Consider the following 26,878-nt stretch of genomic DNA (forward strand, 5'->3'; position numbering starts at 1 on the left):
CCGACACTAGGAGAATAATTTTGGATTTTAAGAAACTGTACAGAGACACCCGCAAAACAAATATTTTGACAGAGAACATAGATTCAGAGATCAACAAAGCTCAAGAAGACATTAACAATATTGTTGACAATTTAATAGGATCATCAGATTCATTTTTGGAAATTGATAAGAACATTGTAGATCTTGAAGAGAAAATTGAGAAGTTGGAAAAAGACAAAGAGAAGATAAAGGATAAGGCAAAGAACTTAAAATGCAAACTAGGTCCCAAACTAGATTACCTCATTTCTTTGAGAAAAGAAATTTCTGAGGCTCTGGTTTCCGGACTTAAGACACCGGAAGAGAAAATGCACATACTAACCAGTACAATTTAGAGAATAGAAGCAACATTAAAGGATAGTAAAAGATTCAGCGACAGTCAGAACTTGGTATTAGCAGATCTTTTCCAGATTGTAACCCCTCAGTTACAAGGATCTAGGCAGGAACCACACTCCATTGACAGCGAATGACAACCTATGTCATTGATGTCAAAGGGGGAGTAGTGAGACAAGAAAAATGATCAGAATAGAGACATCATCAGCTCAGGGGGAGCATACATTTTTGACTACACAATTTTGGTAAGATGTTTTGGCAGATTCTTTTTGGACACTTCTGATTTTTCTCATGAGTGTTGCCATCAATGCCAAAGGGGGAGATTGTTGGAAAATGCACACTCCAATGAGAAATTGTAGGTGATTGAAGGTATTTTCATTGATGGCAACCTTGCAATCCTATGATAGTAGTAGGCACTAACACTGACAGACTCAACACCGGCATACAGATCACCGACACCATGGTCGACAAGAATTTTGCTTAAATGTAGTTTATATTTAATTGTAAAATCTTTTGTAAGTTGACTTGGCAGATTGCAACATGACTCATATATGTATGAGATCATTGTAGATCATTTAGAATGAGAAAGAAGATGGAAGGAAAAATGCAAACCTAATATGCGAATTGTAAGGCATATATAGGATAAGGGTTTATGTTTGTAGTAGAGCTTAAACTGGTACTGAATCTAGCATAGTAGATGTTGATCTGAAGTAGTACAAGACAATGGATTAGTATAATCCATTTTGTAAGTCAGTGTGACTTCCTTTTGTAATTGAGCAGTGAGCTCTAGGCACTTGGCCTTTCTGCATGTGCAGGCCCCTATTGTAAATAGTAATATTCTCTTATTGGCTCTTAAGTGAATATTGTGGGTTACAAATCCCATCGAGGTTTTTCCCACACTGGGTTTCCTCGTTTAAAATATTGTGTTATGGTGTGTCTCTTATGTTGTGGTTATTTCTCTTATTTACTACATTATTTTTGGTTTACCGGTACATAGTTTTGATATCCTTTTCATGCTATAAGTTAAGAAATTTATTATACCGATCAGATACTGATTCACCCCCCCTCTCAGTATCTTTGGGAATCCTAACACTCATCACCCCTTTTCATTATATACAAGATAATCCTCTTCCATATCAATAGAAAATTATCCCTCCATGTTCCATTCATAATCCACTTCCCAAGAAGGATCATCATATCCCTTCCAACCCATGTAATGAACCCATTCAAAATCAAGAACAAAGAACCCTTTCTAGTCCATCCAATGATCCTCTTCCAAGTCAATATCAAAGTATCCCTTCATCTCCATGTCATAATACTCCATATCCACCTCAATATCTCATCACTCATATCCAAGATATTTATGAACTACTTACTTATCAAATGGGTTCCTCTAATTCCATCCAATCTAGTTTATGTCATGATCTTATCATTCCTTCCATACCATATCCTCCTAAAAAAGGACTCACATCTTGTTTTAAAAGAAAAAAGTATCCCATTAGAAAAAGGATTTATCAAAATATGAATTATCAAGGAAAGGGATTAGGCCTCCAGGAGCAAGACATATTAGAATCCCTTCACATTAAATAAAATCCCAATTATCATGGCCTTGGGCTACATAGCTCACTCCCAAGGTGTTGGTATCCCTACTAAATCCCAAGTCCCTCCATTTAAATAAAACATACACATTCCCCATCCTCCAAATCCATTTTGGCTCCCTATATCCCAAAACCAAATCCTTCATCCCTTCATCCATCTTAGGTCCTTATATCACTTCATCCACATAGACCCACCCCTAGCTCACAATCTATTTACCCTTGAATAAATTAAGATAAAAAAACACACACATATTCCCAATGATCCACTTACATAAACCCATTTAAAAGACTTCCATATCACTTCTATCCATCTACAAATCTCATTTCTCTTTGAAGCAATTTGGATACCAAGCATAAAATTCATAAGTACAAAAATCCACATACATACATGGATCAACATGTCCCATCCAAAATACTTGCAAAAATAAAGCAAAATTTAATCCAAATGAAAAAAAAATCTAAAATTCCCTAAAAACCCATCAAGCAAAAATAAAAATTGAAAAACATGTGGAATCCCAAGTTGCTCATAGAAACAATGCATCCCAAAGAAAAATTAAAATTGGAATCCAAACTTGCTATTTTAAATTCTTCCTTCATCCCTCCATCTGAAAATCACCCATCTTTTAAATATATTCCAAGTCCCTATGTACCAAAATCCACTATCTTAAGTCCATCATATACTTCATCCATTTTAGGTCCTTACGTCCCAAAATACACATCCACTCCTCCATCAAAATATCAAAATGCAATATCCATTTTTTCTCCATCGTTGGATACCACCCCTCAAGATACCTGCCAATATTGATCTTACTATCATTTCCATCCATGTGTAGACAATCCTTCCAACCCCCCATTCATTATCCAAAATTCATCCTCCATCATCGTCATTTAATTCAATCCTCCATATAAATTCTTATCATTTTACATCTCCACATCCATTTCATACCTCTTACCATCATCCTACCAATGTCTATGATACCTCTAATAGCCACAGTCAATTATAGAACGTCTTCTAGGGATACCATCTAAGGAACTAGATTCTTCAGTCCTTCCTCCATCTCCTATCATGCATCCATTATTTTCCCGTTATCTATAAGTTTTGCACCCTTGTTGAACTCTTAACTTAGTAACCTATTCAAACATGGGATGGTCTCATAGAGTGTGGGCTCTCATGATTGAGACCAATGTCTAGAGAGGGTTAGTTCCCTTGGAGCTCACTTACACTAAGTTAAATTAATGATGCTACTGAGGAAAAGGGAAAGGTGATCCTAAAAAGTGATGTAGAGAGTTAAAACCTGTCTTAACAAACATCTGCAACACATTTCCATACTTGTGCAAATCTGATTCATAAATCAGAAAAATAACAACACCAAATGCAAAATAAAAGCTATGAAGCAGTATTAGAATATGATTTTGGAAACTATTTTTTTTCCTCTCATTGAAATTCATAGACTTGAAATTTTTTACTACATGAATACATGAATGAGCCATCTCCTAGATTGATAAAACTAATCACACAGTTAAAATTGTTCTGCAAAAAAATAATAATAAGAGGAGATTTAGACAACTCCATGAGGAGTTTTCCAGAAAAAAAAAGGACTCTCCAAACAAGACAAAAAAACAAAAACTCTCCCTTTCAAACTCCTAAACTATTTCTCTAAATGCTACGCAATCTCCTAGAGCATCTACACACAAAAAGATAAAAAAAGAAGAAAATCATTTAACTCCAATACATTACTTTTAGCCCATTTCAAATTAGCCAATATTAGGTCCTCACGGGAGGACTCCACTACCCAACCCAACATTTAAGAATCTATGGATGGTAGAATTTAAAATTTAAAAGATATTCTCTCCCACAAATGATGGATGCTTTACATCATACACCCATGGTAGAAAGAAAAGTGACCTCATCACTTCTCAAGAGGAAAACCATGGCATTTAACTTCAGCTTTTGATAGCCAAGATGATTCTTCAATAGGTGTTCCAAGCCATTTTACCAAATATTCAAAGTATTGTTTGTTCCTTGTGCATCTTGTAAAGTATATGTTGGAATGTTCATTTGTGTTCCTATTACATCTCCCCAAAAATAACAAATATAGAGCCAACCACCAAAAATTTATAACCATAACCCCTTTGTTTTCTTGGCAAACCAAGAACAAAATCCATACCAATTTCCTCCCATGGCCTCTCAAATATAGGTAGTGGCTGATATAAACCATTATTTTGACTAACCCCTTTTGCCACTTGACATATCCTAGAACTTTGAATATATTTCCTTATATACTGTTGCATTTGAGGCCAATAATACTTTTCTCCAACATGTTCTATAGTCTTATCAAAACCAAAATGTCCTGCAAGACCTCAACTATGTTTTTCCTTAATCAAATTCAATCTCATAGAACTCCTAGGAATACATAACCAATTACCTCTAAACAACATACCATTTTGGATCAAATAATCCAACCACCTTGTTCTACCTACTGAAATAGGGTCCTCAAAAGTCTTCCATGCCTCTCCAAAATTAGTATCTTCTTCATACAACTCCTTGATCTCATCAAAACCAATAACTTCAACCTGTATTTCAATCAAAAAATTATACCTCCTACTCAAAGCATCTGTAACCTTGTTAGATTTCCCACTTCTATCTTTCAAATAAAATGTATAACTTTGTAAGAACTCTACCCATTTCATATTCCTTTGATTCAATTTAACTGGACTATTCAAATTCTAAAGTGCTTGATGATCAGTGTACAAAATAAACTCCTTAGGTAAAAGGAGATATCTCCATTTCTTAAGTGCTTGAACTATTGCATAAAACTCTTGATCATAAACATAATACCTTTTCTTTGCATCATTTAACTTCTCACTAAAATAGGCAATGGGTTTACCATTCTCACTCAGGACAACCCCAATAGCATTTCCACTTGCATCATGATCAACTTGGAATACCTTGTTGAAATATGGGAGAGCTAACACTGGTTGCTTTGTTACTTAAATCTTCAATAAACCCAATTCTTATTGAATGCTTGGTCTTAACCCATTTATGTAACAGGCTATCTTCTCTATTTCAAGTTCAGAATGGTATGTTTTGATCATGACCTTGTGGAATTATTTTTTGTATTCTCTAACCATCTTACTTCCTTGTTTCAATATCTACATTCTTTTAATAAATCAAGTTCATAATCAATAGGAATAAAATACCTCTTCATTTTTTCAACCATCTTATCCCACTTGCAAATTTTACTTTTTCCTCTTCTCCCTCTTCCAATCTGGACTTCTTTCCACTAGATTTTAGCATGCCCTTTTAGTTTGGTTTTATCAAACCTCACTTTGTCTAGATATTCTATTTCTTCAAACTTGAAGTAGTCTTCCATATTGAATATATCCAATCAACTAATTGTTTTGGATCCAAGTTCCCACTGAAGAAATGAACTTCAACCTTTAGTCTTTTGCTGATTCTTGCCAATGCTTTGACAAGAAGATCATCTATGGCTACTCTTGTAGCTTCATATTTAAAAACTAATTCTTCTTAATTTGATTGACTCTCATCATCATTACTATTTGGTGCCCTCCTATAAGAAAAACCTCTTTTAATCTCTTCATGAATTGCCTCAACTTGCCTACTTAGGGCTCTAAAATCATCAATATGGACATCATATAGAGGATTTATTCTTTCATTTCCAACTGCAACTCTACCCCAACCATGCAGGGCTTCTCTTCCACACATCTTCCACAATACCCACAAGCTTGATCCTGGTGCAAGCTACCTCCGTTTGAAAAATCTTCGTGGATGCTCAAAATCTTCTGGCTCTAATACCATTGAAGCAAAGAGCTGAAACCGAGCTCTTAGCAAATACTTGCAACACACTTCAATACTTGTGCAAATTTAATTAATAAATTAGAAAAATAACAATGCAGAATGCAAAATAAAAGCTATGAAGCAATATTAGAATCTAATTTGGAAAACTCTTTCCTTTTCTCTCATTGAAATTAATAGGCTCAAAAATTCTGACTAAATGAATACATGAATGCACCACCTCCTAGACTAATAAAAATAATGACAAACTCATTTAAAATTGTTCTACAACAAAATAATTGTTGGTGTAAATTATGTCTCATAATTACATTTTACTTAAGTTGACTTAGGATAATGCATTCGTTGAAGTTTTCATATGGGACACTTAGGAAATTATGCATTTAGGGAAGATGGTTGTAGGAGATATTCCATCTTTTGTGGTTTTATCTTGTTATCACATTCCACCTTTAGTGGAATATTCTATTATTTCTCCTACCTACCTCTACCTACCCTTGTATCTCATTGGGCCACATGTCATGATTGTGTGCTCTCATTTCCCTATGGCCTTGTCTTTATAAGAAGGCTCATCTTCATTGTATAGTTGATAGATTTTTGCATTTTGATGAGAATACAGTTTGTTCTTTTCAATTTTCTTCTCTCTTATGTTGTGTTATTCATTGGCCTCTAGATCTTGGTTATTATTGGAAAATTATTACATGGTATCAAAGCCATTAGGGTGCCATTGCATAGTCATTTTGGATAGATCTTGGTGCATTTGAGATTCACAAATTTTTAGATCTAAGGAGCAACAAATATATGGAGCGTCCTATGCCAAATCTGAGCTCACCAGTGCATCTAGGAGGCCGTTTCCATTAATTTACCTAAATTGGGCAAAAGTGAGTTTTGAGGCAATTTTTTTTTAACCAGGTAGGTCGTACATCATACTTGTGATGATACAGTTTTTTTGATATTTTTCTGTGAATTTTTAATGTCATTTTTATTTTATAGTTTTTAATTGCGCTTTGTAAAGTTTTTTTTAATAACTAAATTAATTTCTTTTAGGGGGGTCCGATCTTGCCCTTGTACCATCGTACACCTTTATGCACGTTGTTAGTTGTCCTCTCTCCTACAACTATCATATGCTGGCCAAGTTTCTAAGGTCATCATCAACTTGGTTCCTATACTAGTTGCCACATAGTTACCACCCACTAGCCACTTGTCTTCCACTTGAGTGCCTTGCCTTCTGGCCCCCCCGTTTCTACCAATGGTAATCTCTATCATCGACCACCGGTTCTTTGCCCCTGGAGCTCCTCTTACTAACTTCCACCTTCTTGTGACCAGTGCCTTTGCCATGTGCCACTTCTTGAGAGCCATCCACCAACAACCTCTGATGCTGACACAACAGTCACCACATAACCTTTTTTTAATTAGAGCAACACATGGCGTGATTTGATTCATTGAATCTAGCACAGTTAGAGCCCAGTTGGTGCCCACATCTGCAATTTGTTTGCCACATTAGCCAGCTCAATCAGATTGAAATGTAGGTGACTGTAAACCTAATCATAATATATATTGTTGAGTCACTAGACATGTGTCCATTTTGTACTACCACTTGGCAGTCTAGTTAGCAAGCCATGCCAAATTTTGTACCTTCCAGGTTAGTGATCGTACAACCCCATGTCATAAATCCATATTACCACATCAACAAGTCCATACTGTATGAACCACCACATAGAGGATGCAGTTTTCGTGTGATTACCATACAACTATCAAATTTAGCCCAATGAATTGCTAACATCAACACTACATCAACACATTTTGAAAAAAGTTGACCCCTCACCATTGAGCTTTTTTAATTTGTATTCCATCTTTGAAGTCTCATAACTTGATCAATTTAAAGCCTTTTTTAGTGCATTTTTTTTTATTTGGGATAATTTTTCATGCTCTTGATGTAGAGAAGGTCATCAAACATAGATCCAAACCAATTTTCTCTCCTTGAAGTGCTTGCAAAACCCCAAAATGGGAATCTTTCTCCCAACTAACCTAACCCTTCACTAGCCCAACTCAAATGGTATTTTTCACCCAACCTTAGGACATACCCTAAATTGATTCAATATTTCAAGGGAAGGATTCTAAAGTGTTTAAGGGAATCATAATAACAACCACCAAACTATTGTTGAGGCCCCATAACTTGTCTTGAAGTGAATTGCTTCACAACTAGGTTAAGTTCCTTGTAGCCCTACTCAGAGGGATTTTCCACTATAACATTTCAACCAGAACCAATCTAGAAGTTGTGAGACCATTTTTGGGTACCCATTTTGGCTTTATACAACATATATTGAGAGATCCTAGGGTTTATGTGGAACACAAGGCTCAATAATTGACCACAAATTCTGCTACAAGGCCTAATTAGGCCACTTTTCCAAAGCAAGTACTTGGAATTCAATCACCATGTTGGCATTTGCATGAAGATTGCATTAATGATATGTTATATTTTCATTGATGTCAATTGAACCGGTAATGGTATTTATGATATTTCTGATATTGTTGTTATTGATATTGTCCTGTAATCGATAGGAAGAGCTTTGAGGAAGATGTTGTAAGCCGATATGTAAGTTTGTGAGTTGAACCGGTAACCGGTGTATAAGGTTAAACCCTTTCTATGTTATGTAATCGGTAAACCCTACCAATTGTTTTTGTTAAACCCTAACCGATTAAGTTTGCTGAAAGGGTTATGTTGGTTTATTATCTATTGAGTGGTAATGATGGAGACACATGTGATCATTGTAAAAAGATAAGTTCAGATTGTTTTGGTGCATTTGTTTGATTGTCTAGGGAATGAGCAGAGTGGATTGCATCTAATGCAAAGTGTGTGATGAGTTACAAGTCTGATGAAGTGGTGATAATGGAGTGGTTGGAATTTTCTTGAAGAATGTGTATAGATTGCTATGTAAATCCAATGGTCACACTTGAACCGATTTGTTTGTAATCTCTATGATAGAATTAGGTTTTTGTTGTGTTACCGACCTAATTTATTTGTATTTAAGGTCGATGAGGTTGTTTTGTTTAGTGTTGGCAAAGTGTTGGCTGAAATCAGTTGAGTGTGTGGTTGCCTAACTGGAGAATGGATCTGTAGTTTGTGTAAAGGCAGATTGAAGCTTAAAAGGATCTGATCAAGCAAATGTAGTGCTATTCAAACAGATCAAGAAAAACCTATTGTCTTTTGACAATTACAATAGAATTGAAATCTCCTAACCGAGTAAGCTCTAACAAGCTTGGTTACTTCTTAAATCCTCTAACAAGGTGGTCCATTAGCTTGGATTTTTAAATCCTCTACTAAGGTTACTCCTAACAGGGTATTTGCTTTTTATCAAGGCATTTTGTAAATCCCTTAACCGGGTGATTCCTAACAAGATCAGTTATTAACATGACTTATTGTAAAAGCTTTAACAAGCTTGGCTCCTAACAGGGCAAACTTCAGAAGAGTTCATATAGCTATCTTGTAAGTGTCATCTCACCGTGGTTTTTACTTATTTGGGTTTTCCACATATAAAGATTTGTGTCATGTGGTGAATGTTTTTGTGGTTATGATCTTATTTTTTGATTTGATTAACTTTTGATAAGGCATGATAACCAGAAACATTGAGAGATGGAGTGTGTAGATATATGATTAAGCATTTGGAAGTTTACAAGTTGAATGTTGTTTACTATTAAGTTGTTTTAACAGTTAACCGGTTGATGTTAAGTATTCTTATGAGTATTGATCTTGATAGTAATATTCTATTGATAAGTTTACTTTGTGAGTTTGAGTTTGAGATTGGGAAGTTTGTATTAGTTTTTCAGTTTACTGATTCACCCCCCCTCTTATTATTCTACCAGATACTTATTATTTCATCATACCATCAATTGGTATTAGAGGATCTTAGGTCCTCTTAAATCTAAAAGCTTAATAGTTTGAGGAAAAGATCTTGTAGATCATGATGAAGAAGGAAGGTCTGAAGTTCAATAAAGATAACTATAGGATATGGAGCGACAGAATGAAGATTTACATTAAGAGTCTAGGAATTTAGTATTGGGATCATGTAGAAACTCAATATGTTACACCTATTGGAACTCTGATTGATGATCAGAAGAAAGAACAACAATAAAATCATCAAGCATTGGAGGCTATTATCAGTTCCCTGTCTGATGTTGAATATGTAGATGTTCATGGTCTTGAAACTGCATATGAGGTATGGAAAAAACTTGAAGAGATTTATAGCAATGATGAACATGTTAAGATTGCTAAAGAAGAGAGCCTAAGAGGAAAGTTTGATGACATGAGAATGTCTAAAGTTGAGAATATCCAACAATATGGTCAAAGGATAAAAGAGATAGTTGGTGAAATAAAAAAGTGCAGGAGGGAAAGTGGAAGATGTCACATTGATAAGTAAGGTACTGAGAACCCTGCTACCGGTCTATGCTATCTGAGTTGCAACTATTTAGGAGCTGAAGTCCATTGACAAAAATAAGGTAACTCTTGACTCTACCATTGGCAAACTTACTGCTTTTGAATTAAACGGTTATGATGGTAGTGTATAGAAATCAGAATCTACATTCAAAGCTTTTGCCTCTAACACATATGTGAGAAAAAGTAGAGATACTTGTCATGGTTAGGAATCTAGATCCAACAAAGATGTTGATGATGAAGACAACTTAGTGGAGCTTGAAGCATTATTGGCAAAATGACTGCCTAGAGGCACTGGTAAATATAGAGGCAAACTACCTTTAAAATGTTTTGCATGCAACAAGATTGGTCATATAGAAGCTAATTGTCTAAATGGTGAAAATGAACACAAGAAAGACAAATTCAAGAAGTATAAGGGTAAAGGCAAGAAAGATTGTCTTATTTCTATTGACAGTGGTATCACTGATGAAGAATCTGATGATGATGCTAGAAGATATTATATTTGTAGCTATTAAGGAAGAGATATCAGATCAAAAGGCACTAGTGTCCAGGATGGATAACTCTGATGATTGGATCATTGATAGTGGTTGTTCACATCCTATGACCGGTGATCGGAGAAAATTTCTTCCCTTGAAGGAATTTGATGGCGATGTTGTTAGATTTGGCAACGACTCACCCTATATGGTTAAAGGTAAGGGAGTTATTTCTCTTAATGGGAAGAGCAGTGCTGATGATGTCTATTGGGTTGAAGGTCTAAAGAACAATCTTTTGAGTGTGGCACAACTTAATGAAGAAGGATACCCACTAGAGTTTAGAAATGGTATGTACAAAATCTTTGACAATAAAGGTGAATTGATTGCAACCGGGAAACAAACCAGAGGTAATTTGTTTCATCTTAATCCTAAAGTTAGCAACTTTTTGATTGCAAAGATAGATGATAGCTAGCTTTGGGATAGGAGATTTTATCATATAAACTTTGATAACATTGTTAAAGTGAGCAATTCCAAGATAGTAAGAGGTCTTCCTCAGCTAGACAAACCGGTTAATGCTCTTTGCAAAGAATGTCAGTTAGGAAAGATGACTTCTTCAACTTTCAAGAGCAAGTCCTTCTCAGCAGAGCACATGTTAGATTCGGTTCATACAGATATATGTAGACCAATAAGAACATGAAGCATTCAAGGTGAAAAATATTTCATGATCTTCACTGATGATTGTTCAAGGATGATGTGGGCCACATTCTTGAAGGATAAGAATGAAGCTTTTGGTAAATTCAAGGCATTCAGGGCCTTAGGTGAGAAAGAGAGTGGAAAAATGATAAAATGTCTGAGAACTGATCAAGGCGGTGAATTTACTTCTAAGGAGTTCACTAAGTACTGTGATGAGAATGGTATCAAATGACAACTTTCTGCACCAAGGACACCACAACAGGATGGTATCGCAGAGAGGAACAACCGGTCAGTGGTTGAAGCTGCTAGGACAATGTTGATACAAGGAGGGGTAGCAAAAATATTTTGGAAAGAAGATGTAAGTACCGTTGTCTACACAATGAACCAAGTTCTAGTGAAAAGAGGTAAGGACAAGACCCCTTATGAATATTGGTATGGAAGATCACCCGATGTTAGCTATTTTAAGATATTTGGTAGCAAATGTTTGATTAAAAGAGGTGATTACATTAGCAAGTTTGAAGCTAAGAGTGATGAAGGCATATTTCTTGGCTATTCCACCAAGAGTAAGGTCTATAAATGCTTCAACAACCAAACACAGAGAATTGTTGAGAGTGTTGATGTTCGAGTAGATGAATGTCCTGAAGTCTCAGAAGGAACCAGTTCAGAGAAAAATGATGAAGATCCTTGCATTTTGCTTTTGGAACCTGAAACTGTTAAATCAGAAACCAAATAAGAAAATTCTGATGCACCTGTTCAATTGGAACAAATAAATTCAGAAGAAGATGATAATGAAGAAGCTGAACCTGAAGAGAATGATCATGTTATTCCTAGGTATGTAAGACTGAACCACAGTCTTGAGTAGATTATTGGGGATAAGGATGTTGGAGTACTAACTAGAAGAATAATAAGAGAGAACTCTTGCATGATCTCCACCATTGAACCTAGAAGTGATAAGGAGGCATTTGGTGATGATTATTGGGTTAAAGCTATGGAGGAGGAATTGGATCAAATTGAGAAGAACAACACTTGGACCCTAGTACCCCGACCGGTAAACAAGAATGTTATAGGTACTAAATGGGTATTCAGAAACAAGTTAAATGAAGATGGTGTTGTAGTTCGCAACAAGGCTAGATTAGTCTTCAAGGGTTATGCTTGAGAAGAAGGAGAAGATTATGGAGAAACTTTTGCACCAGTAGAAAGACTGGAAGGTATCATAGCTTTACTTGCATTTTCAGCCCATAAGAAGTTCAAGGTATACTAGATGGATGTTAAGTCTGCATTTTTAAATGGGATACTGGAAGAAGAGGTATACATAGAGCAGCCAGATGGTTATGCTTTGACAGGTGAGAAAGACACAGTATGCAGATTGCATAAAGATTTCTATGGATTAAAGAAGGCACCCAAAGCATGGTATGAATGACTTCATACACATCTGATGAAGATAGGCTTTGCTAGAACTAGTGACGATAGTAATATTTATCTCAAGTCTGAAGGAGTTGAAATACTGGTCAGTGAAGTACTTGTTGATGATATTATTTTTGGAGGTAATGATGTCATGAGCAATATTTTTGCAGATTAAATGAAAAATGAGTTTAAAATGTCTTTAGTAGGGGAAATAAAAAATTTCATAGGCTTGCAGATACAACAAATGAAGAATGGTATTTTCATTACTCAATCTAAGTATGTGAAAGAGGTTTTGAAGACTTTTGGCACGGTGAATATAAACCAGTTGGAACACCAATGGTTATAGGTTGTAAATTGTCCAAGGAAGATGAATCTAAGTCTGTTGATGAAAAGGAATATAGGTCAATGATTGGTAAATTACACTATGTTGTTCACAATAGACCGGATATAGCCCATGCGGTTGGTATAGTTACAAGATTCCAGAAGAATCCAAAGGAGACACACCTGATAGCAACCAAGAGAATTTTTAGGTATCTGAAAGGTACTATTGACTATGGATTATGGTATCCATATGGAGGAAACTTTGGTTTGAAGGCATACACAGATGTTGATTGGGTAGGAAATGTTGATGACCGGAAAAGCACTACCGGTGGAGCATTCTTTCTAAGAGGAAGGCTTATTTCATGGAGTAGTAAGAAGCAGAGTTGTAATTCACAATCTACTGTTGAAGCTGAGTATGTTGCATCTTATATGAATTGCACATAGGCTATTTGGATGAGGCACATTTTGGAAGGTTTTAAGATGAAGATCTCAGAACCTATAAAGATTTTATGTGATAATTTAAGTTCCATTAATATTTCTAAGAATCCTATTTTGCACACATGAACCAAGCACATTAAATTGAAGTATGACTTCTTGAGGGAAAAAGTTCAAAGTAAAGATGTTATCTTAGAGAATGTTTCTACAAAGGAGTATCTTGCAAATATCTTTACCAAACCTCTGCCTAAGACCACTTTTGAGTATCTTAGAAGTCAGCTGGGGGTTGTCCCTCTTCATGAAGTTAGTTGAGCATGATGTTGATTGCATCAGTCCCTGAATCACTTGAAAAATCTTAGAAGGATTGATGAAGAAGTGGATGTACTCCACAGGGGGAGCATCAAGTTGTAGTGTTGATGCACAGTGAAAATTTGCTATTACATGTTTTACTTTCAATTTGGCATTGTTGTCAAAGGGGGAGAAGAATTATGTGATTGGAAAAGGGAAACCAGAGATAGGCTGAAGACAGACAAAGCATGGTGAATATTTGGTAATGTAAACCAGGATTCCTATTCACCATTCACAACGACAATCAGAGGCATTGATATTTGTATTGCCATCAATGCCAAAGGGGGAGATTGTTGGCATTTGCATGAAGATTACATTAATGATATGCTATGTTGTTATTGATGTCAATTGAACCGATAATGGTATTTATGATATTACTGATATTGTTGTTATTGATATTGTCTTGTAACCAGTAGGAAGAGCTTTGAGGAAGATGTTGTAAACCGATATGTAAGTTTGTTTTTGTTAAACCCTAACCGATTAAGTTTACTGAAATGGTTATGTTGGTTTATTATCTATTGAGCGGTAATGATGGAGACACGTGTGATCATTGTAAGAAGATAAGTTCAGATTGTTTTGGCACATTTATTTGATTGTCTAGGGAATGAGAAAAGTGGATTGCATCTAATGTAAAGCATGTGATGAGTTACAAGTCCGATGAAGCGGTGATCATGGAGCGGTTGGAATTTTCTTGAAGAATGTGTATAGATTACTATGTAAATCCAATGCTCACACTTGAACCGATTTGTTTGTAATCTCTATGAGAGGATTAGGTTTTTGTTGTGTTACCGACCTAATTGATTTGTATTTAAGGTCGATGAAGTTGTTTTGTTTAGTGTTGGCAAAGTGTTGGTTGAAATTAGTTGAGTGTGTGGTTGCCTAACCGGAGAATGGATCTGCAATTTGTGTAAAGGCAGATTGAAGCTTAAAAGAATCTGATCAAGAAAATGTAGTGCTATTCAGACAGATCAAGAAAAACCTGTCGTCTTCTAACAATTACAGCAAAATTGAAATCCCCTAATTGGGTAAGAGCTAACAAGCTTGGTTACTTCTTAAATCCTCTAACAAGGTGGTCCATTAGCTTGGATTTTCAAATCCTCTACTGAGGTTACTCCTAATAGGGTATTTGATTTTTATCAAGGCATTTTGTAAATCCTTTAACTAGGTGATTCCTAACAGGATCAGTTCTTAACAGGACTTATTGTAAAAGCTTTAACAGGCATGGCTCCTAATAGGGAAAACTTCAAAAGAGTTCAGATAGCTATCTTGCGAGTCTCATCTCACCATGGTTTTTACCTATTTGGGTTTTCAACGTATAAACATTTGTGTCATGTGGTGAATGTTTTTGTGGTTATGATCTTATTTGTTGATTTGATTAACTTCTGATAAGGCATGATAATTGGAAACAATGAGAGATGGAGTGTGTTGATATATGATTAAGCATTTGGAAATTTACAAGTTGAATGTTGTTTAGTGTTAAGTTGTTTTAACAATTAACCGGTTGATGTTAAGTATTCTTATGAGTATTGACCTTGACAGTAATATTCTATTGATAAGTTTACTTTGTGATTTTAAGTTTGATATTGGGAAATTTGTATCAGTTTTTCAGTTTATTGATTCACCCCCCCCCCCCCCCTCAGTAATCTACCAGATACTTATTCTTTCATTATACCATCACACCAAACATCAAACCACTATTGCTAAGGCTTAAAAACATCACATGGGGTACCAATAAGTGGATTTTGGCTACAACTTGCACTCACTAATTTCTCACCAACAAATTCGTACTCCCACCTACACTTCTAAGTCCAACACATGAAGAAATTAGGCTAGGGCTCACTCAAAAAGGCATCAAACTTCACCCCCTGCAAAAATCCTTCAAAACCCATCTAGAACATCCCTATAAAAATCATTCCACCAATTTTGGTAATATTTCAACATTTTCATGGTGAGATATGCATATTTCTTCGCTTCATACCGTCAAAACAAGGGTTTCAAGGTAGTTTTCAAATATTCTCTTGTAAAATGCTCAAAACTTATTGAAAACTAACAAAATTGGTACTAAATGAAATTTAATTCAATTATATTTCAAATACACTTAGCCTTGAGTCGTAAAATTTATGTACTAGTACGAAATAAACGCTGCAACAGAGAAAAAACCAATGAAAATGTAGGAAAATGAAGTATTTTTTATTGCTTTTCTTCAAGTTTTGCATCAACAACCACAACCAACCTTTGGTTTGACTATACCAAGCCCTTATAAATATTTTTATACCTTTTTTTCAATTGTTACAACTAATTTTCAAATTACATGACTGGTCATCTTCCATCTTTTACATTGTGTAGTCTTGCCTTATCACAACTTTTGCAAAAAAGGACAATATGACCCCAATTGAATCTTATTACATCATGAATGGTCTATTATGATCTTATTAGACCAAAAAAGACACAAACACACTAAAATATAACATTAGACCATGCTCTTAACAAAGTGACCCACTTGTACTAGGTGCTCCTACACCATACACCCGACCAAAAGAAAATTCCAAGCCCTCATGGATTGAATGTAGTAACAGGTCTCCATATTTGAATACTCTTCCTTGATGATCTGATCCATGTTTTCTTTGAAACAACTTCATCTTCACCTTTGGCTTGAACTTTTCCATGCTATCTTTCCCTCTCTTTGTCTTGTCATCTTGAACCTTATTTACCTTTTCAATCATACCTATCTCATGTCTTCTAACCTTTTCTTTGTCAAGAACTGATGGTATACTTGTCTTCACACTTGCAAACAAACATATACCTTTGGTATCTTGAACTCTTCCCTTCATTACCTTTGCATGCTTGAACTCATCCATATGTGTTTTCCAAATACACTCACTTACTCCACCTTTTGGTCTCACATCCCATCTCAGGTTCCTTGTCCTTAGGACCCCTGCATAATTAGGCCCACAAACCTCTGTCTTGGCAAAATATGACTGTCCTCCAACCTCAGTTTTTAGTAAAGGACAAATCATTTTTTCTAACCACAATATCTTTAGTTTTCTCCAATCTATTTGGAGTCTTCATCAACAACTCACCTTTGGCCTTCTCTTGGCCTGTATTTGATATCACCACATCATTGCTTCTCTCCAATACTGAAACACTCTTCAAACTCACTGTCTTATCAAGTTCATAATCCATTGTATTAGTAGATTGAAACTTCCCACAACCTTCTATTGTAATCAAAGGACAAAACACTATCCCTACCACAATCTCATCACACTTTTCCAATCTAACTTGGGTCTCTTCAAGGAATTCATCCTTGACCTTCTCTTTCTTAGATTCTATCACCAACTCATCATCTTTTTCTTCTAGACTTATTATCTTGACATCTTTTTCCTTTGTAGTGGTTGCACATTCTTCATTTTTGTCTTCCTCAAACTTCATATACTCCTTTCCAAACATGATTACTCTTGCTTCTTTGGTCTGCTCCTTAGCATTCACTTGCAATGGTGTTAGTGTAAAAAAACTTTTCACCTTAAAATGATCTACTTCCTAAGACCTGATACCAATTGATGCATATTAGGTCATCAAACACAAAACCAATCAAATTTACTCTCCTTGAAGTGCTTGGAAAACCCCAAAACAAGAATCTTTCTCCCAACTCACCTAACCCTTCACTAGCCCAACTCAAATGGCAATTTTCACCCAACCTTAGGACAAACCCTAAATTAATTCAATCTTTCAAGGGAAGGCTTCTTAAGTGTTTAAGGGAATCATAATAACAACCACCAAACCCTGGTCGAGGCCCCATAACTTGTCTTGAAGTGAGTTGTTTCACAACTAGGTTAAGTTCCTTGTAGCCCTACTCAGAGGGTTTTTCCACAAGAACTTTTCAACCAGAACTGATCTAGAAGTTGTGAGACCATTTTTGGGTACCCATTTCAGATTTTTGTGTGCCCTCCAAGGTGATTGAGTTGTTTTGGTTTTTGGTTGTTGTCCTGCTCTACATCAACTTCTCATAGTGGTATTGTTATTTTTTGATTTTGGTGGACATATTTTTCAAAAAAATTAGTTTTTCACAATTGTATAGGTATCCAATTCTCAATTGTCCAACTTCTTAGGCTTCATTCAAGCTCATACAGCCTCCCTTTTAGGTGCCATTTTATTAAAGTGCGTAATTTTTTGTCTACTTTTGTGTGGTGCTATCAGTTTTTCAAATTTTAAGTAGAAATTTTACTTTCGGAAGTTGGTCTATTTTGGCCTATTTGGCACATGTAATTACTTGGATCTTAGTTTAGATCTTGTGCATTATTGTTTTGAGTCTACTATAACCTATTTGAGGTAGTTGTAATCATGAAATCAAAATCCCACTTTCCCCTTGTTTTCAAGTGGTCCATTATATGTGCACTAAGTATAAAGTTGTAAATCATCATTTTTGGGGGTTTATTGCAGGATTGTGCCTCTCTTTATCTAGTTCTCTTTCATTTTGTTGCTATTATTTCTCCTAACTTTCCACTTTTAACTCCACATAACTATGCTTATTGCCAAACATGATTACTCTTGCTTCTTTGGTCCGCTCCTTAGCATTGTCTTGCAATGGTGTTAGTGTAAAACAACTTTTCACCTTCAAATGATCTACTTCCTAAGACGTGATACCAATTGATGAATAGAAGGTCATCAAACACAAAGCCAAACAATTTTACTCTCCTTGAAGTGCTTGCAAAACCCCAAAACAAGAATCTTTCTCCCAACTCAAATGGCAATTTTCACCCAACCTTAGGACAAACCCTAAATTGATTCAATCTTTCAAGGGAAAGCTTCTAAAGTGTTTAAGGGAATCATAATAATAACCACCAAACCCTAGCTGAGGCCTCATAACTTGTCTTGAAGTGAGTTGTTTAACAACTAGGTTAAGTTCCTTGTAGCCCTACTCAGAGGGTTTTTCCACCACAACTTTTCAACCAGAACCAATCTAGAAGTTGTGAGACCATTTTTGGGTCCCCATTTTGGATTTTTGTGTTCCCTCCAAGGTGATTGAGTTGTGTTGGTATTTGGTTCTTGTCCTACTCTGCATCAGCTACTCATAGTGGTATTGTTATTTTTTGATTTTGGTGGACATATTTTTCAGAATTGTTAGTTTTTCACAATTGTATAGGTATCCAATTCTCAATTCTACAACTTCTTAGGCTTCATTCAAGCTCATATGACCTCCCTTTCAGGTGCCATTTTTTAAAGTAATTTTTTGTGTACTTTTGTGTGGTGCTATCAGTTTTTCACATTTTAACTAGAAAGTTTACTTTCGAAAGTTGGTCTGTTTTGGCCTATTTGGCACATGTACTTACTCAGATCTTAGTTTAGATCTTGTGCATTATTGGTTTGAGTCTACTATAGCCTATTTGAGGTAGTTGTAATCATTAAATCAAAATCCCACTTTCCCCTTGTTTTCAAGTAGCCCATTATACATGCATTAAGTATAAAGTTGTAAAACATCATTTTGGGGGGTTTCTTTGATTTAGTGAATTTGGGGGGTTTATTGCATGATTGTGCCTCTCTTTATCTAGTTCTCTTGCATTTTTTTGCTATGAGTTCTCCTAACTTTCCACTTTTAACTCCACATAACTATGGTTCTTAGAAAATTGATGCTTGGAGTAAGTTAATAGAAAAAAACATTAACATATCATATTGATGGAACTCATACGACATCAATTGATCCTAATTCTCACATGGAATGGTTCACTAAAAACATTATGGATCTTGTAACTTTTAGGAAATATGTATCAAAGGATCTCATCTTTCACATTGTAAAGAGTAAAATAGTTAAAGATGTTTGGGATATCTTGGGTAAATTGTATGGACAAATTGATGAGGTTAGGAGCTATCAGCTTGACAATGATCCCATTATGTTGGATCCTAAGAAATTTGATACAATCCAAGACTAGGTCACTAAGACAAATGAGCTAAGATCATAGATCAAGAATTGTGGAATTGACAAGAAGAATGCACAGTTAGTCTACAATTTGTTGGGAAATCTTCCATCAGAATATGCAACATTTGTTTCTTGCTTCCAACCCATCACTTGATAGTGGGTAGTTATTTCACTATGCCATCATTTTATGCATTCACAGAAATGTTGATGTTAGAGCAATCAAAGTTGATAAGCATGAGGATTATCAAGTTTTCAATGTCAAAAGCTTTGGTGGCTAATCAAGGGAATCAAGGAAAGGGTTCCATCAAGAAGTAGAAGTAGTTTAAGCCAAAGACACAATAGGATAAAGTACAATCATCCTCTCCATAACAAGGCAATACTTCATCCTCTTCCAAGAAGGGAAATACACCTAAGAAGGAGAGCCCAACTTGTTCATATTGCAAGAACTTTAGTCATGATGAACATCATTTCCACTCAAAAAAATTGATGACTTGGTTGAAAAACATCATTAAGAAGAACAACATCAATTTTCCATCCACCTACAAGAAGAAGGATTCATCTCCTTCCACTTCCTAATACTCAAAAGGAAAAGGGAAAGCATTTGTGGCAAAAGAAGGTTCTTCACAGTAGTGGATACTTGACTTGGGTTCCTCTCATCACATGGGTTCTACAAGGGAGTAGTTTTCCTCATTAGAGCCATCTAAGGTACCTCACATTTTCATTGGTGATGATAAACAAGTGAAAGTTGAAGGGAAGGGTTCAGCTACCATGGATGATGGAACTTTTGAGAATTTTTTCTATGTTCCTAACTTGAGTGCCAACCTTCTTTCTATATACCAAATAACCCACTATGGAATGACAAGAAAGTTGAGTTTAAACCCAATTCCATTGTGGTAAAACAACTTGAGAATGATGCCTTTGTAGGAGTTCAACAAGCTAATCACAACTCTCAACTTTATTCATTCTCCCACTTTGTGCCTTGATCTCCTTCTATCATAAGTTTACACCCGATTCAATTGTGGTAAAACAACTTGAGAATGATGCCTTTGTAGGAGTTGGACAAGATAACCACAACTCACAACTTTATTCATTCTCCCACTTTGTGCATTGATCTCCTATTGCCTTGCTCACTCATTAAAATTTAGAAAGTAAGTTATGACATGAATAGTTTGGACACCTCAACTACATCTATCTTTAGTAGTTAAGCTAAGGACATGGTCACATGTCTACCTCAAATCAGTTTTTCAAAAGGTGTATGTTCAGGGAGTTCCATGGGACAACATCCCAAAGATAAGTTTGATAAGGGGAAATCTTGGAGAGCTTTGGAAGTTCTTCAATTGCTTTACAATAGTGTAGCAGGCCCATTTCTAGCACCATCATTTAGTAAGGCCCGCTATATTCTCACTTTCATTCATGACTACTCCCACTTCACTTGGGACTACTTTCTTGTTCACAAGAGTGAAGTGGTTGACATATTTCTAGCCTTCAAGGCTCATGTTGAGAAGCAATCAGGGAAGTTAGTCAAGATTCTCCACACATATATGGAAGAGAATATATGAACAATAGACTTGAGGAATTTTGTACTCTTGAGGAGATTGATCCTCAACACTCAGTTGCCTATACTCCACAATAGAATGGTGTTGCAAAAAGAAAGAATAGAACCGTTAAGGAGATGTCTAGCTACATGATTCATTCTCATTCTGTTAGCCCATCTTTTTGGGCATAAGCTATCAGTTGTGCCACACACATCCAAAATTGGGTTCCCCGCAAGCCTTTAAAGAGCATCACTCCTTTTGAGGCTTGGTGTGGTAGAAAACTGATTGTGAGATATTTCAAGGTCTTTGGGTGTCTAGCATGGGCTTGCATTCCTCTGAAGAAGTACAAGGCATTGGAACCTCAGAGTAGACCTTTCATATTTGTTGGATATCCAGAGGGTGTTAAGGAATATTAACTTATTGATCCTAAGACACATGAGGTATTCATTGAGAGGAATATTCTCTTTGAGGATAGCTCTCCTAGCTTGGCCTCTCATCCTCCTCTTCCTTCCTCCATTGTGAATAGTGATGATAGTGACTTGAATGATGATTCTCCCTCAACTTTGACTTGTAGGCTCACCCCTCTATAGGGTCCACTAGTAGTTGAGCATGCTCATCCTTCATTTTCTCCAGGACCTTGTTGGGCTCAACAAACTAGGTTCTCTTGTTAGGGATCCTTTAGACACTCAAAGGACTTGGTCACAATATTAGGAGATTCCATATGCTTACATTGATCACTTCTGATCCACAGTACTTTCAAGAAGCATCATGAGTTCCCAAGCAGGACCTAGCCATGGAGGAAGAGTATAGTTCCTTGATGAAGAACAACACTTGAGAGTTAGTCCCTTTCCCTAAGGGGAGAAAGATGGTTTGATGTAAGTGGATCTATTAGAATAAGTTTGTAGCGGATGGTAGTGTGGATAAGTACAAAGATTATCTTCTTGTGAAATGTTTCTCACAGGTTCCTAGTGTTGATTATGTTGAGACCTTTTCACCCGTGGCTAAGATAAACTCCATTTGCTTGACACTTGCTATTGTCATAACTCATGGTTGGGTTTTACATCAGATGGGTGTTGAAGAGTGCATTTCTTCATGGGGATATTGAAGAGGAGATTTACAAGGAGCAACCAAAGGGATTCATTCAAGATTCTTCATTGGTTTGCAAATTGAGGAAGTCTATCTATGGCCTCAAGCAGATCCTTAGGGCTTGGTATGCCAAGATGGATTCCTTTCTTCTCTTCTTAGGATTCACTAGGTACCATTCTGATTTGAATGTCTATATTTTGTGACAAGATGAATCTCATTTGATATTTGTGCTTTGTTTTGATCAATTGATCATTATAGGGAGAACCTTATCCATCATTGGAAGTGTCAAATCCTCTTTGCATGAGAGACTTACTATGAGTGGCTTGGGCCTTTTGCACTACTTTCTCGACATAGAGATATCACACTTATTCCAAGATTACACTTTCTCAACCTAAGTATGCTCTTGATCTTCTTGCATGGTTCCACATGGTTGATTGTAAGCCTATGTTGTCTCCTTTTCTTTCAGGATTCACGCTTGAGGCTACGTGTTCCACTCTACTTTTCGATGCCACATTGTATGGTTAGCTTGTTCAGAGTCTCATTTAATTGACTCACACATGCCCTTATATTTTCTTTGTGGTTGGTATGGTTTCACACTTTATGTAGGAACCACATGAGCTTCACTGGAAAGATGTCAAATGTATCTTGCACTACATACAGGGTACATATCAGTATGGGATTCACTATACAAAAAGCACAAGACTCACCTTGGTTGATTACACACTCTGATTAGGTTGGTGATCTTGATGATTATTGTTTATGGTGAAAATGGATAACAGCAATATTGAAATACTAAAATAGATTCAACCACAAAACCCTAGCCTAACAACAACAAAGATCGACCATAACATATGAAGATTACCTAAGACAATGCAAATCAAACAAAATCACAAAGATGATACCATCACATGTCCAATAGGGTTTGGATCTCCATTCTTCCTATCTCCATTGATCTTGCTTGATATATTTGCTCTCATATTTTATTTGTGCACAATAGCTCAACAAAGAACAAAAATGTGGTTGCAAGTAGTCATGATCGCATATGAAAGTTCGAATGCTAGAGTCATCAATTAGTTGGGGGTTTGATAATGAAGGAAGTATCTCCTTATATAGAAGACACAATAAGAAATGGAGGGATAAGATTGAGAGGTGTAAAAGATAAATGGTCAGCTATGATTAGAGGGTAGGTAGAGAAAATAAGAAAATAATAATAGGGTAGGTAGTGTAGGAATTAAGAGATGAATGACATGTGTCATGGGTAGAAAAGGTTAATGAATTAATTAAATAAATAAAGATTTATTTAATTAATAGAGGAAGTGGGATCAATTAAATAAAAGTATTTATTTAATTGAGGAAAAGGGGAATTTAAATAAATAAATGTATTTATTTAAATGAGAAATAAGGCTAGAAGAGGATAAATGAATTAATTAAATAAATAAAGATTTATTCAATTAATAGAAGAATTAAGCTTAAATAATTAAATATATAAAGATATTTATTTAATTAGATAGGACAATTTTAGGTGTCTACAGTTTGCCCCTCTTTGAGACAATATAGCTTGCCGCGTTGTTTCAAAGAAGATAAGATAAACTGATACAAAGTTGCCCCAAGATGGGAATGATATGCCCCCTCGAGAGATTGGATGAAAATGTTTGAAAAGATCACAGACAATCTCTCGATAAGAAAGAAAGGGTAGGATGGACTAACCGGATAGGATAGAGTGACAGAGTCATGGGATAAAGAAGGCTGACTCGGGAGACTAGGGCTAGGTCTAGGGCTAGAGAAGTCTATAAGATAGCCTACGAGCGGAAAGCATCCTCATTGTCATCCACACATCTAAGAGATCAGAGTGCAGAGAGAGCAGAGAGAAGTCAATAGTCAATAGCGATGGCTTTGGTGCATATATTCGATCGTGTTCGCTGAATTCAGAGGCCAGCAGATGCAGGAGAGCCAGTGAGTATGGCAAAAAACCTCCTTGTAATTTGTCGCATTAAATGTTGTCATAAATGCATATTAGGCAGAGCAATAAATGCATTTTAGATATGTCAAGTGGGGGGGAAAAAATGCTAAGGCATGTCTGTGTTTGTGCCAGGCATATCTGGGTAGGATAGGCGCATTTGTGTTTGTGCTAGACGCATTTATAAATTTAGCAGCGTTTGTGTGAGATGCGAGTGCATCTGTGTTGTGCAGGCGCATCTATGCAGTATGGGTGTGTTTATGTAGTCTGTAAGCGCGTTTATATCATGAAGGCATGTTTATGTCTTCAAGGCCAAATTGGTAGTTTTGTGATGAACATATGCTGTCGATTGGACAAGCTACTGAGAGGATACACTCAAGCAGGTCCTCTAGGGAAGATTAGAATAGCATTTAGGGCTAGGATTGATAATTATGTGATAGAACATACGTTGCCAATTAGGAAACTACTCAAGAGGATAAACTCAAGCAGAAGCCCTAGGATAGGATAGATCAAGGCACTTTGTGATGAACAGGGAATGCCAAAACATAGTACTTTGTGATGAATAGAGAGTACTAAAAGAACAACACTTTGTGATGAACAGAGAATGCTACTAGGATAGGAAGCAACACTTTGTGATGAATAGGGAGTGTTACTAGGATAGAGTGCCATAAGAACTACGATGAGAAGAAACACTTTGTGATGAATAGGGAATGCCACTTTGACTGACACAGTTGATTTTCTTGATTGTAGGAGGACCTACCTATGTTGGAGTTATGAGAGAGATTCCCATTGACCTAGACTTTGTGAAAAGAGCTGACAGTCGAGGAGAGAGAAATAGTTCAGACTATGGGACTGCGACATATTTTGTATGTGCCTGAGTTTCAGGCAAACATGGGATTGCTGACTGCGCTAGCTAAGAGATGGAACTTAGAGATGTACTTTTCATTTACCGATGGGTGAGATGATAGTCACCTTAGAGGATGTATACATGATATTGAGGATACCGATCAATGGAGAGTTAGTACACTATGATCGAGAGGGAGACAGGGATGCACTGAGATGAGGGCTGGAAACGTGGCTTGGGATACCATGAAGCAGACAGGATTAGCACTACCAATAGTGTTGGCAATAGTGATCAGTGGGTTCCTCTTGATAGAGCGACATGAGGATTGGCTATTGGATGGGGGAGTACACTGGAGACATTGGTGACAGAGCACACCAGGTTTGCATGGGGACCATGTCTACTGGCACACTTGTACTATGAGCTGCATTAGTTTGTATACCATGGATCAACAGGATTGGGTTGTGGAGTGACCTTGTTGCAGGTGTGGGCATATGAGCATCTACCGGTGACATGACCAATTCATTTTAGAGGTTGGGGCCATGGGTGCAGTTTTGTACATTTGTATGATATGATTACTTCTCAGTTGCGGATTGGGAGACTAGAGTATTGACGTAGGGTTATTGATGAGATCGACAGTGTGGTATGGAGGTTGTACCAGGAGTGGGAGGATGATGTAGTGGAGCTTCCATATGTATTTAGGAGAAGGTATATGATTGGTGGATAAGGTGGGCAAGCAGTTCGGTAGGATACAACAGATGCCACGGGGGTTAGGGATGTATGTACGAACAGTGAGAGATCAAGCACAGTTCGGATCATTATTGTCTTATGATCAGGCAGTGACATAGCTGGTAGAGATGATTCCCTTGCCTTGGGATATGTGGGAAGATATAGAGGATGCAGGGATGGATGCAGAGTATATTATATATTGGGTAGAGCATCTATTTCCATGGCTAACAGATCTAGGGGAGTCGATAGATGGAGATGGTGAAGGTGATGGAGATGATGATGGAGATGGCGGAGGTAGAGGCCGACGGAGGAGGTGGGGTGCAGCAGTAGAGAGGAGAGTGGTTCCAAGGAGAGAGGGTGGAGAGGAGAGACAGGCTCGACAGGCTCACATAGTGAGGGGTAGAGGTGGATTGCCTTTACAAGTGCCAACAACACATGTTACCAGATAGGTACAGGGATAGGGATAGGGACAGGAGCAGCCACAGGGACAAGGATAGGGTGAGGGGGGAGAGGAGGATGAGTTACTATCTTTGAGGGAGATCTACCAGGGACAAGCAGATGAGATCTAGGATTTGGAGAGGGAGACAACTAGGCTTAGGAGACAGCTGGGGGATACTGAGTGGGAGAGGGATTAGGCTATTCAGCTCTATACAAAGGCTGAGGCAACACTGAGGGTAGGGAGACAGGCAACAGAGGATGCAAGAGCTGGATACACCTATGTTTTGTGGGCTGGGGAGGAGATAGGCTACTGGAGAGACCTATACTATGGAGTGGTGCCACTAGAGCAGAGGGCTAGAAGCTTTCGTAGATCATTGCGGACTGTGATGACCACTGGAGGGAGAGATAGGAGACATGCATCTAGCGGTGGGGTTATGGGTCCTCCACCACCACCAGATAGAGGGGATAGGAGAGATGATCTTGGGGTGGGTCCTTTG

The sequence above is a fragment of the Cryptomeria japonica genome, chromosome 10 (assembly GCF_030272615.1).
Source record: "Cryptomeria japonica chromosome 10, Sugi_1.0, whole genome shotgun sequence".
NCBI classification, from domain to species: Eukaryota; Viridiplantae; Streptophyta; class Pinopsida; order Cupressales; family Cupressaceae; genus Cryptomeria; species Cryptomeria japonica.